Genomic DNA, 12,041 nt, shown 5'->3' with positions numbered 1-12,041 from the left:
CAAGTTCGAAACTTGTTGGGAGCAGCGGAGGCAAAAAAATTTTTTTTTCTGAAAATACTTTCAGCGACTAAAGTGAATGGTCGCCAAAGGTATAAATAATAAAATAAAAATGAACTAGGCGACTAACAGTGTTTTAGTCGCCAAAGGCATTCGCGACCATTTATTGGCGACAACACGGGTGACTAAACTTTTTAGTCGGGAAAAGTGAAATTTTGACATTTGGCGACTAAAATAGGACCTTTGGCGACTAAAAATTTAGTCGCCAAAGGTGTTTTTTCTTGTAGTGTATATTTGAACTATAAATATAAAATTTGCAGAGAATATACTAACCCAGCAAGCTTGGCTAGATCACAATTTATCAACTTCATAAAAAGGGTCTTTTTCTTCTTGCAGGCTCAAGGTGTTCAAGTTTTGACTCTGTTTCTTTGCCTCTGGCCCGTAAAGTTTACCTTAGGTTGTCAAACTAAACTTTCTACATGAACTACACAGAATATGAGCAGTAATCACAACTTAGAACAATACTATTATGGTTTTTAAAAAAATAAATAAATAACAAAAATTAAAATTAACCAATAGAAAGTGTTATTTTTGCATGACAGTTATTATCAAATAACTGATCTCTGCCAAGGAAGACATAAAAGCCTTTGACATTTTTACATACACTTGGTGAGCATAAATCAAAAAGGTTAGTTTGTTCACCAACGCAGAAAGATACACCAACCTATTTCACAAATGTTGTGCTTAGGAAGCAGAAAACAATCACACACAAGCACATAAGCAAGAACATACAAAGAATTACGTGGTTTGGCAAATCGCCTACGTCCACGGGTAACGAAATTCACTAAATTTGGAATAAAGAATTATACACTCTATAATTCTCTCTCTCTCTCTCTGCTCTGTATTCTCTCTTCAACTCATCACACAGAACCCCTCCCATTCACTAATCATTTATAGATGCAATGTGAGGGTCAAAGTCTTCAACAAGCCACCGACAACATTCATGGCAACCATCAACAGTCAACCACCAACAAGATTAGCCACCCTACTATGTCTAGCTTCTTCATTTTTTCTTCAAACAACAGCTATCGTGGACAAAGAAATCTGAGCCAATCTTCAACAAATCTCCACCTTGGCGAGGATTCTCCATCCAACATAGTGATCGATCAACACTGCCATGCACCCGAAGGTGCTCAGTTCCGAGAGATGTTGACCATGTCCAAATAGTGTTGGAACTTGATCCCAAAAACCACTTTTGTGAGCATATTGGCCGGATTATCTGTAGTGCTAATCTTTTGAAGCAGAATATCCCTTTCATTCACAATTTCTCGGACGAAATGGAAACATACATCAATGTGCTTGGTGCGGAAATGATGAACCTGGTTCTTTGCCAAACAAATGGCACTCTGACTATCGCAATACACCTCAACGTGCTTCTAAACAATACCCAAGTTCTCAATCAACCCATGTAGCGAAATAGCTTCCTTATAGGCTTCTGTCACTGCCATGTACTCTGCCTCTGTAGTAGACAAAGCAACCGTTGACTGAAGCGTTGACCTCCAACTCATCGACCCTTTAGCAAGCGTAAATAAATACCTTGTTGTTGGCCGGCGTTTGTCCAAGTCACCAGCATAATCTGAGTCCACATATCTAACCAAATTCTGTTCGAGTCGGCTATCTCTCTTGAACTTCAATCCCAAATTAACCGTGCCATGTATGTACCTTAAGATCCATTTCACATGCCAGTGACCTTTCCATGGATCATGCATATACTTGCTTACCATACTCACAGCATGTGAGATGTTAGGCCTTGAACAAACCATAGCATACATTAATGCACCAACTACATTTGCATATGGAACCTGTGCCATATGCTTTCGTTCTTCTTTTGTGCATAGAGAAATCGAAGCACTAAGCTTGAAATGAGGGGCCAATGGTGTACTCACAGCTTTTGTTTTTTCATTTATGCCAAATCTGTCTAACACCTTTTTCAGATACTAGGTTTGTGTCAGATAAACTGTGACCTTCTTTCTATCTCTTTTGATTTCCATGCCAAGAATTTTCTTTGCTTCGCCAAGATCCTTCATTTCAAACTCTCCTGCCAATTATGCCTTGAGTTTATCAATCTCCATCTTGCTTTTAGATGCAATCAGCATATTATCTACATATAAGAGCAAATAGATAAAGGAACCATCGAAAAGTTTACGGAAATATACACGATGATCATATTGGCTTCTTATGTATTTCTTTTCCGTCATGAACTGATCAAATCACTTGTATCACTGTCTCGGAGACCGCTTCAACTTGTATAGCGATTTCTTTAATTTGCAATCCCAATCGTCTTTTCCAGCAACTTTGAAACCATCTGGCTGGGACATGTATATCTCCTCTTCAAGATCTCCATATAAGAAGGCAGTTTTGACATCGAGTTAAGCGAGCTCGAGATCAAACTGTGCAACCAAAGCTAGCAAGATATGAATAGACGTGTGCTTCACAACAAGTAGAATACCTCATTGTAGTCTATTCCTTCCTTCTGGGCATAGCCTTTAGCTATTGTTCTAGTTTTGAATCTGATGTTATCTCTGCCTAGGATGCCTTCTTTCTTGGTGTAAACCCACTTACACCCAATTGCTTTCTTGCCTTTTGGAAGTTACACCAACTCCCAAGTCTGGTTCTTGTGAAGTGACCCGATCTCTTCATCCATAGCCTCATTCTATTTGACACTTTCTGCATTCTGCACGTTTTCTTTGAAAGTGCAAGGAACATTGTCTTCAATGATTAGAAGTGCATAGGCTACCATATCGATCATTCAACCAAATTGCTTAGTAACCCTTTTTCTTTTTCTGATTGTAATGGGTTATGATTGTTGTGGGGCCTCTTGATCTTCATTCTCATCTGAACTCTCTTCAGAATCTTTTTTAGAGACATTAACTGAGATTTCTTCAGGATGGTTGACTGGCTGAATAGTCTTTGTTGGAGTCTTAAACTTCACTTGCATTGACTTTTTCAATGCTTCCTCATTCTCTTGAGGATTTGGCTGCTTCAGCATTGTAGACTCATCAAAGGTAACGTCTTTTCTAGTGACATCTTTCTTTGATTCAGGGCACCAAAGTCTGTATCCCTTGACACTGTCACTAAAGCCTAAGAAGACAGTTTTCTTGGCTCTAGAATCTAACTTAGATTCTGTAACATGAAAATAGGCTGGATATCAAAAGATACGTAGTTGATCATAATTAGTAGCTGGCGCTCCTGACCATACCTCCGTGGAAGTCTTGCCATCTAGTGCTGCAGCAGGTAGTCGGTTGACAAGATAAAGAGCATAGTTCAATGCCTCGCCCCAAACTGCCTTGCTCAATACTAAATGTGACAACATACACCGGACTTTCTCCACCAAAGTGCGGTTCATGCTTTCTGCAACTCCATTTTGCTGTGGCGTTCCATTTACTGTGAAATGTCTCACTATCCCTTCGTTCTGGCAAACCTCAAAGAAAGGATCTGATGTGTATTCGCTGCCATTGTCTGATCTAAGCTTCTTGATCTTCTTGCCTGTCTGGGTCTCAACCATTTTCTTCTACGTAAGAAAGATGTCTAATACTTCATCTTTATGTTTCATTGTGTAAACCCATACTTTTCTTGAGAAATCATTAATGTACAACACAAAGTAGTGTTTACCTCCTAAAGAAGCATTCTTGGAAGGTCCCCAAACATCTGTGTGAACGAAGTCTAGAATTCCTTTGGTACGATGAATGGCAGTACCAAACTTAATTCTTGTTTGCTTGCCCAGTACACAATGCTCGCAGAACTCAAGCTTCCTTGTTTTGGCGTATTTCAACAGGCCTTGATTTACTAACCCTTGTAAAGCCTTCTCACCAACATACCCTAGGCACATGCGCCAAAGTCTAGAAGTGTCTGATGCATCATCTTCTGAGCTGGTAGAGACAACTACTCTCTCTGTGACTGTAGAGCCATCTAGGAAATATAAATTTCCCTTCCGAATACCCTTTATTGCAACAAAGGCTCCTCTAACAACTCTGAGGACTCCACATTCTATAGTTATTCTATAACCTTTGGAGTCTAAAACTTCCACTGAGATAAGATTCTTCATCAAATCTGGTACATACCGAACATCTTCGAGAATTCTGATTGTTCTATCATGCATTCTCAGTCGAATTGTTCTAATCCCCTTTGTCTGGCAAGCTTGGTCGTTGCCCATCAATACAACTCCTCCATCGAACTCTCGTAAGCTCGAGAACTACTACTTGTTAGGACACATGTAGTAGGAACATCCGGAATCTAGAATCCATTCATCAGAATGGCCAAGTAATGAAATTGTGAAGGCTAATCCTTCACCCCACGTTTACCTTTTCATCTTTCTTGTCTTTATTGGGACAATCTTTTGCCCAATGCCCTTTCTGGCAACATGCAGCGCACTCGTCTTTTGCAAGACATCTTCTATCTGATGATCTCCTTTTGGATTTTGAGCGAGACATTCCCTGCCCTGTATATTTTCTGTTATTCGTCTTGCCTTTGACTGTCAATGCCTCTGATGTTGAGTCCCTGTTTGCAGATTTATCTTTCCTTCTGAACTCATTATTTACCAAGGCGTTTGAAACATCAACGTACTTGATCTTTTATTTACCATATAGTAAAGTGGTGGTGAGATGATCATATGTGTCAGGCAAGGAATTCAACAGTAACAGTGCTTTATCTTCATCATCAATTTGAACATCCAGGTTTTTCAAATTGGCAAGAATTTTGTTGAAATTGTTCAGATGTTCGTTTATCGGAATACCTTTCTTGTAGTCGAAACAAAACAACCATTTTTTCAAGTAGAGCCGGTTCTCAATGCCCTTTGTCATGAACTTGTCTTCTAGTGCCTGCCAAAGCTCATTCGCAGTATCATATTCTGTAAAGACGTATTTATCCTCTTTTGCAACGTAAAGTTGAATGGAACTGCATGCTAGGAGATTCACTTTCTCCCATTCTATCTCGTCCAAGGCATCTGGTTTGTCTCCTAGAGTGAAGTGTAGGTTCATCTGGACAAGCATATCTTTAACTTCATATCTCCACATGCCAAAGTTGCTGCTACCATCAAACTTCTCTACCTTAAACTTAGCATTGGACACTGGGGTCCAATGCCTAGAGTTGCTTGTAGTCGCTGGGTTACTTGTGGACTCGGTTGATCTTGTCTCTGTGGATTCTACCGTTGAGACTGCTCAATATTCTCCACCACAAACAATAATGAACACTTGAAATGCCTAGAACATGGCAAATTCTAAGCTCCCAAAAACATTACTAAAAATTCAGGCCTGAATCTCAAAAAACGGAATTTGCAGTTGTGTTTGGAATGGTTAATTTAGCTAGGAAAGCACTTTCTCCACCTCTCCAGGAACCTCGATGAAATTTCTCCAAATCTAGGGGCCAAATTTTAATTTCCTAAAACTCTAGGGACCTTATTGTAATTTAACAAAGTTTTAGGGGCTAAATTACAATTTCAGCAAGATCAGGGGCTGAAGTGCAATTTCCTAAACTTTCAGGGACCTTTCTATAATTTTAGAAATTTTGACTGATTGGGACGCTGACATGGCAGATGTGTTAACGTGCTGATGATGTGGCGGGTGAGTTGTCGATGACGTGGCCCAACATGTGGCAATGACTTGGCAGCCACATGGTTCAGACGTGGTAGTGACTTCTTCAACCTTTGCTTCTTCGCCCTACTGAACTTTTCAGCAAGTCTTCGATAGAACTCCGGCAAATGCGTGAGGATGCGTGAAGTATCCTCATGAGTTGGTATTTTTGGGTCTGAACTCCTCTCGTTGAGGCGGTCATCCTAGTAGGCTGAAAACTCGATTTTCACAACTTCGAAATTTTCAATTTATAGAAAATTACTCTACTTTTCGTACAATAAGGCTTTGATACCAATTTATTGTGCCTAGGAAGTAGAAAACAATCACACACAAGCACACAAGCAAGAACACACAAAGAATTACGTGGTTCGGCAAATCGCCTACGTCCATGGGTAGTGGAATTCACTAAATTTGGAACAAAGAATTACATACTCCATAATTCTCTCTCTGTGCTATGTATTCTCTCTTTAACCTACCACACAAAACCCCTCCCATTCACTAACCATTTATAGATACAATGGGAGGACCAAAGTCTTTAACAAGCCACCGACAACATTCATGGCAACCATCAACAGCCAACCACCAACAAGATTAGCCACTCTACCATGTCTAGCTTCTTCATTTTTTCTTCAATTAGTAGCCATCGTTGACAAAGAAATCTGAGCCAATCTTCAACAACAAACACCAGGCATGAATGAATGACAGATATCTCTTGTAACCCACTGAAAGTTTCTTAAATAGGATACTAACTTAGAAGACTTCAATTCTAAAAAAAAAAGAATATCCAAAATCTCATAAACCCAAATTTCGTCCATTGTTTTTGAGACATTTGAACAAGGGTCTCTCATATTGATAATTGTTTTTGCGAAATTGAGAGAGAGAGAGAGAGAGAGAGGGAGAGAGAGAGAGAAACCTTCCATTCGGAGAAAACAAAGTCATGTTTGGTGCGTTTACAGTCTTCCCTCTTCACGATGATGATGGTGGAGGAGGAGGAGAATGAGGTGCTCCGGTTACCGGTGAACGTGAGGAGGAGCGACGGTGAGAGAGGAAGCGGAGAGGAGTAGTGGAGAAGGAGAAAGAGAAGGAGAGGGAGAGGAAGACAAACGCTGAAAATAGAGAGAGAAAGTTGCTAGTTTGTTATGGTTTGGGTTGGAAACAAAATACATATATAATTAATAACAATTCGCGACTAAATATTTTAGTTGCTAATTACTTTTTTAATCCCTCCAAGAATTGAAATCTCCCTCCAAATATTTTAATTTTTTTGTGACTAAAATATTCTTTTGTCGCTGAATATATACTTTTGGTGACCAAACTTTTGGTCACCAAAGATAAAAAAAAATAATTTTTTTCTTTTCATTCGGCTACTAAACAATTTTAGTAGTTAAAACTAACTATATGGCTACTAAAATATTCTTTTGCCACTGAAATATACTTTTGGCGACCAAACTTTTGGTTGCCAAAGATAAAAAATAATTTTTTTCTTTTCATTTCACTACTAAAAAATTTAGTAGCTAAAACTAACTATATGGCTACTAAAATTTTCTTTTGTCGCTGAACATATACTTTTGGCGACCAAACTTTTGGTCGCCAAATATAAAAAATATATATGTATATATATTTTTTTTCATTCGGCTACTAAACAATTTTAGTAGTCGTAGTAGCCAAAACTAACTATACGGCTACTAAAAATTTTTTTAGTCGCCAATTCTGATATTTTTACTGACTAAATTTTTTTTAGTCGCCAATAATCAATATTCCCCAACTAAAAAAATTTAGTAGCTAAATATTTGGCTTTTGCCGACTAATATTATTTTTGGTTGCCAATTCCACAACTTTTGGCGACTAAATTTTTTTTAGTCGCCAAAAGTGGTCACCAAAAGTGCATTTTGTTGTAGTGATAGCAGGATTCGTGGACGTCTTCACACAACTAAAATTAAAAATATAAGTCACAGATACAATAATATTACTAAAGCAAACTTATTTCTCACTTCAACAATTCACCAGAGATCAATCCAAAACCATTGAACTTTTGTTGCGCGATGTGGTCTATACGCTCTATCATCTCGTTGGCCAAATGATTTTTACCATTTCTAACTTTATCTTTTCGAAAAAAGTTAGTATTTTCAATTCAAAGTTCAGTACTAAAGTGTTGCACACCAGATTTATTATTTTCCAAATTGCTCAGATTCTCAAAACTACAAAACTCAGCTATTTTTTGCACCACATCATCTCTCTCTTCCTCTATTGTGAAAGGTTGTCCCAGAAACCTTGCCAATCTTTTAACATAAACCGTGGGCTCTCTCTTCAAATCTTCATGCTTCAAGAACAATATCTTATCAGGTGATTCTTGGCTCAGCTTCCAATATCCCAATACATGGTCCCAAAAGGACCCCCAGAGTAAAATGCCTTGGGCAAAAGAATTCAAACGCTTCGCCTATTGATAATGGTCTTTGTTCTTTGGGTTTTAGTTTGTTCATGAAGTACCACATTGAAACAAACACATCTTTGGGATCGTGCCAAATATAAACAAACTTGCAACCAGAAGCTATTATAGATTTAGGCAACAAAGAGTAAGGCATGTGAGTAGCAAGGAGCCGAGGCAAATGAAGAGCTTCAAGGTTACCAATAGGACAATCACTAAAGTTATGGGTATCTAAGCTAGGGAAGCAACCATGGGGACCAATATTGTGCAAAGGGTGTAAGGCAAAATCATGAAGGGATCTATTCATGGTGGCAAACATGAGGGTGCATAGCCATGTTGTGCCACACGTCATGAAGGCTACCAAGAAAATATCATTGGGACGAGGCTTGAAATGGTTTTGCACTAACATGACTCCTTTTAGGGCAATATTAGGGTTAAGCCAAACACCTTGATACTGGAGATGTTGGCTCATCCAGCCTCTCACTTTGGGAAGGTTTGCTGGAACAATCTTCTATGTAAAAAAAATAATATGAAACCAAATCAAAAAAATAAAAACAAAATATTTACAGAATTTATTTACTGAAATGAAAAGTACAAAATTAGATTAAGTCGAGTGTGTGACACTCTATCCTTAAGACAGATTCGCTCCACTACGATGCTTATGAATAAAAGGCGTCTATCTCCCAGTATACAATGATCTTCACAAATTATAGTAGCACTTCAAACAATTTGTACAGTGAACCAAACCTGTGTTCTATAATCTCTAAATTTTTCACTAAAAAATAATATGAAGAATAATGCAACCAAAGAGCAATATCAGGAAGAAAAGAATTTTTCTGGATATTTTCAGATAAGAAAGCTGCTGGAAAAGTCCTTTATTTATAGGCAAAATGGTGACCAGCAAATCTGTCCGAATAGATATGAAAGGAATGAACAGGTGCAGTTCAAAATTTGAACAGATAATTGCAGCAGTTTCAAATCTATTTGAACAAAATTGAATCTGTTTGGTGCTGGTAGATTGGAATATGTCTGGGTAGTTTTAAAACTGTTAAAAGACAGTTTATCTGTTGGGAATTTCATACTGGAAAAGGCACAAATAGACAAAAAAAATTGAATTTAAATTTGGTGCAAATTTTGAATTAATTTCCCACAAGAAATTTTTGAAAAAATTCAAAAAAATTTTGTCAAAAAAATTAATATTAGAATCGACCCGACCGACACCCGGTACAGCTTGACGATGGCACACGCGCGTGTGGTGGTTTGAGCCAAGGTTCATTTTGTCCATAACTCCTCCTACAAACTTTGGGTGCCCCTTGGGGCCCAACCCAAGTGTTGCCACCTAGAACTTATATACACACATAGGTTCTCTTAAGTTTTCAATGTGGGACAAGCCTTACCAAGAAACCCACATTTTATTATTTATTTGTCCATTCCACGTATCCGAAAGTGACGTCAACTTCCCATTCACTCATAAATGGTTTTGACGAATCGTCTTCACCATGTGATTTACCATACGGCAAAGAACACGTCACTTTTTTGGATCCACCCCAAAAGACATGTGGGACCCACTCAAATTTGGGCTCAAAGTTGGCCCAAAATAAACCTATATAAAACCAAAATTCCAACAATCTCCTACATGAATGGAATTTGATGGAGAGAAAATGTAACGTGATCTAATTACAGAGAGTACAAATATTGAAAATATTCTACAAAGGATAGGTAGCTTTTGGTTTTGAACCTTCCCTTGTGAGACACTATCGAATTTACTAGCTAACCAGTGAACATGATGTCTTGAACTGATCGGCCGTTTATGTAAACCAAGATAATAGAATTCACACAGTATATTACCAGACACAGTTTAGTTCTCACTATTATATTCATTTTGATCCTGAATAACCTGGTCTTTCATGAGTGCTCTGGAGAATTGTAACCCTTCACATATCTCATAAAACTGGCCCAATTCACACTCATATAGGTGATTTTTATGAAGAGTATCCTGCCATACTCCACTAGGTATACCTAGATATAAAAATCATTAAAAGTATTACTTAACCTAAAACGTTACAGATATCACTATTTCATCATAGAAATGGGTAGGAGTTTGACTCCTCAGTGATCCTTATGAGTCATACACAACTCGATTGTCCCTTTGAACCTAGATCTTGGGATCTCCAGTCAACTAGGTTGCGTTGCCGTTGTGGTAACTCTTATTTAATAGGCTTAAGTCCCGTTCCTCTCGATGAATTTTCAACTAACTCTCTTGCTAACCCTTTGGTTAGTGGATTCTCTATATTGTCTTTAGACTTTACATATTCAATGGAAATAATTCCATTAGAGAGTAGTTGTCTCATGGTGTTATGTCGACGACGAATGTGTCGCGACTTACCGTTACACATATGACTCTGTACTCTACCTATTGTTGATTGACTATCACAATGTATGCATATAGCAGGCACCGGTTTTGGCTTCATTGGAATATCTTCAAGGAAGTAGCGAAGCCATTCTGCTTCTTCCTCAGCTTTATCTAAAGCTATAAACTTTGATTCCATAGTACACCTAGCAATGCAAGTTTGTTTGGAAGATTTCCAAGATACAACTGCTCCACTAAAAGTAAAGACATATCCACTGGTGGATTTTGAGTCTCTAGCATCCGATATCCAATTTGCATCACAATACCCTTCAAGTACTGCTGGATATCTAGTATAATTTATCCCAATATTACAAGTAAATCGGAGATATCTTAGAATCCTTATAATTTCTTTCCAGTGTTCTACTCCTAGATTACTCGTATATCTACTTAATTTACTTACTGCATAAGTTATATCCGAGCGAGTGTAGTTCATCGAGTACATTAAGTTTCCAATAATTTGGGCATACTCTAATTGAGAAATACTTTCCTATACATTCTTAGAAAGAAACAAATAAACATCCACAGGTATTCTAGCGGATGATTATCATCTTTGCTGAGTTTGTCAAGAATTTTCTCAATGTAATGAGATTGTGACAAAGCATAACCTTATGATATTTTGGTAATTTTTATACCAAGAATTATATTAGCAATCCCCATGTCTTTCATGTCAAAATGTCTATTCAATATTTTCTTGGCAGTTTTAATCATGTCATTATTACTACCTATGATGAGCATAGCATCCACATAAAGGCATATAATGACATAACATTTGTCTGTGTTTTTAATATAAACACATTTGTCACACTCATTAATTTTAAATCCATTTGACATCATTGCCTTGTCAAATTTCTTATGCCATTGTTTTGGCGCTTGTTTTAAACCATATAATGATTTAACCAATTTACACACTTTCTTTTCTTTTTCTGGAATAGAAAATCCTTCTGATTGTTCTATGTAAATTTCTTCATCTAACTCACTATTTAAAAAAGCGATTTTCACATCCATTTGATGAATTTCTAGAATGTACAATGATGCAATAGCAATTAGCATTCTAATGGATGTTATTCTAGTAATCGGTGAGTATGTGTCAAAGTAATCAAGACCTTCTTTTTGTCTAAAACCTTTGAACACAAGTCTTGCCTTGTATTTGTCATTCGATCCATCCGCTTTCATTTTTCTTTTGAAAATCCACTTATGTCCAAGAGGTTTACACCCTGGTGGTAAATCCACCAATTCCCAAGTGTGATTTTGCAGGATGGATTCAACTTCGCTGTTTACAATCTCTTTCCATAAAGGAGCTTCAGGACTGGATATAGCTTCTTTAAAAGTTGAAGGCTCATTTTCTAACAAAAATGTTAGAAAATCTGGACCAAAAGATTTTGAGGTTCTAGCACGTTTACTACGCCTAGGTTCCTCTTCCTCAATTTGATCTAACTCTTGTTCTTGTACTTGATTTTGACTAGTAATAGCATCATAAGATCTTTTGTTAGTACTAATCTCTTGTCCAGTCTTGTTTGGAAATATATATTCAAAGAACAATGCATTCTGAGATTCAATAATAGTCTTTACATGCATTTCAGAA

General features: G+C 37.5%; 1 pseudogene; it reads right to left on the bottom strand.

Annotated features, from left to right (window-relative positions):
* Positions 1-1,433: 1,433 nt before the first annotated feature.
* LOC145813263 (secreted RxLR effector protein 161 pseudogene) lies at positions 1,434-1,868 on the bottom strand (annotated as a pseudogene).
* Between the last annotated feature and the right edge of the window lie 10,173 nt (positions 1,869-12,041).

The sequence above is a fragment of the Camellia sinensis genome, chromosome 15, assembly GCF_055761805.1.
Source record: "Camellia sinensis isolate YWXY chromosome 15, ASM5576180v1, whole genome shotgun sequence".
Classification (NCBI taxonomy): Eukaryota; Viridiplantae; Streptophyta; class Magnoliopsida; order Ericales; family Theaceae; genus Camellia; species Camellia sinensis.
Note: the sequence above shows the minus strand (reverse complement) of the source record. Positions and strands in the feature narration are given on the sequence as shown.